Source organism: Atta colombica, unplaced genomic scaffold (assembly GCF_001594045.1).
Source record: "Atta colombica isolate Treedump-2 unplaced genomic scaffold, Acol1.0 scaffold412, whole genome shotgun sequence".
NCBI classification, from domain to species: domain Eukaryota; kingdom Metazoa; phylum Arthropoda; class Insecta; order Hymenoptera; family Formicidae; genus Atta; species Atta colombica.
The window spans coordinates 1-2,395 of NW_017259523.1; the positions used below are offsets into that span (position 1 = coordinate 1).

General features: G+C 23.4%; 1 pseudogene; it reads right to left on the minus strand.

Moving 5' to 3' along the window:
• Nucleotides 1–1,466: 1,466 nt before the first annotated feature.
• On the minus strand, nucleotides 1,467–2,248 carry LOC108691203 (annotated as a pseudogene).
• Nucleotides 2,249–2,395: the final 147 nt, after the last annotated feature.

Sequence of the window (2,395 nt, forward strand, 5' to 3'; positions counted from 1 at the left end):
AATATTTATTATTTAAATTATTCTTTATTGATTTTAATTATTATTTTAACAATTATAGTGTATATGTTTATGTTTATAGGATGATTTTCTAATTCGAGGTATTCATTAATAGGGGCAGTTCGAGCTATTTCACAAACTTTGTCTTATGAGGTTAGATTAATTATGATTGGTTTAGTATTAATGATTTTAAGGGAGGGATATTCATTCATAGATTTTATAAAATGACAAATATATATATGATATAGTTTTATGTTGAGGCCTTTATTTTTAATATTTTTTATTAGAGTTTTAGCTGAATTGAATCATAGACCAATAGATTTTGTGGAAGGAGAATCTGAGTTGGTTTCTGGTTTTAATATGGAGTATTTTAGTGGAGTTTTTGCTTTAATTTTTATAGCTGAATATGGAATGATTATTTTTTTTAGTTATTTAATGGTAGGAATATTTACTAATTTAAGTGGTTTAAGTGCTAGTGTATATATTAATTTGATAGTATTTATAATTATTTTAATGCGTGGAGTTTTACCGCGAATGCGGTATGATGAGTTAATATATTTATGTTGAAAAATTATTTTACCTTTTGTTTTAAATTATATGATTTTTATTTTAATATTTAAATATATATTTATATATTTATAAATTAAGTATAAAAGTTATTTTGATAGAAAAATATATCATTTATAGAGGATAGGTATTAATAGAGGGTAGGAAAAAGATATAGTATATAGAAGTTAAAGAATTAAGTTTAAAGTTTATTTTGTGGATATGATAAAAGATTAAAGTAAAAATTAAAGGGGATATATTGTATATGATGGATTTAATAAAATATAAGGAATAAATAAAAATGATGAGATTGGGTAAAAGAATTATATTAGAAATTAATAGAAAATTTAAAATTCTTTAATATGTTTTCAAAACATAAACTTATTCAAGATTAATTTAATTAGAAAAATATTAAAGTTTAATATTAAAAATGAAAATTTAAATAGATATAGGAGGAGTGAGTGGGGATTAATAATATTTGAAGTGAAATATAGATATAGAAAAATATGAGGGATGGATTACAGAAAATTATTAGGAATAAAAAATTTAGGTTAGTATTGATCGAAAGAAAATTAATTAAAGAGGAGTGGAGGTTGAAATTATGTATAGATTATAAATTTTCATAATTTAAAGTTAGAATAATAAAGGTAGAATAATAAAGAATATAAAGTATAAAATAGTAAGAATTTGACTAATAAGGATATAAGGGTCTTCAATTATTTGAGCTCCAGTTCCAGGTTAGTAGAAAAAATGTATTTACAAATATTCAAAATGTTATTTGGTTAGAGAGAATTATAGATGGGTTGGTATAAATAGATTTTGAAGTAAAAGGGAGAGTGTATAAAATTAAAATTGATATAGTTAGAGCAATAACTCCATTTATTAGGGATAGATCGAAGAATAGCATATGCAAAAAGAAAGTATCATTCAGGTTGAATATGGGTAGGTGTAATTAAAGGATTCGCGGGAGTGAAATTATCAGGGTCCCTAAATATATATGGATATTGAAGGATAATGATTAAGAAGAATGATAAAATAAGATTAAAACCTAATAAGTCTTTAAAGTATGGATGAAATGGAATTTTATAAAGATTACTATTTAATCCAGTTGGATTTGAGGAGCCTGTAAGATGTAAAAAAAATAAGTGAATTATAATGAATATTAAAATAATAAATGGTATAATAAAATGAAAAGAGAAGAATCGGTTAAGGATAGAATTGTTAATTGAAAAACCTCCCCAGATTCATATAACTAGTATGTTTCCAATATAAGGAATAGTTGATATGAGGTTTGTAATAACTGTAGCATCCCAAAATGACATTTGTCCTCAGGGTAGAACATACCCAAGGAAAGCTGTAGCTATTGATAGTAAAAAGATTGTTACCCCAGATATTCAAGTATATGTAAGATTGAAAGAGTTATAATAAATATTTCGTCCAATATGAAGATATATACAGATAAAAAAAATGAGGCGCCATTTATATGAATATTATGCATAATTCAGCCATTTTGGATAATATGAATAATTCTATTAAAAGCAAATAAGATATTAGGGCAATAGTGAATAGAAAGAAAGAGTCCCCTAATGATTTGAATTAAAATAAAAATTCCTAGTAGGGAGCCGAAATTTCATCAGTAGGAGATATTTACAGGAGAGGGGAGATTAATTAAAGAGTGGTTTAGTATATTAGTAAATTTTTTCATATTTATTGAAAAAATATTAATAAGTGGGGATTAAAGTAAGTTTATTTAAATAAATTAAATATAATTTATGTAGATAATATAAAATAATAATTTAGATAAGATTTTGCGGTTGGATAAATTGTAGAAATATATAATATATAATTAAAT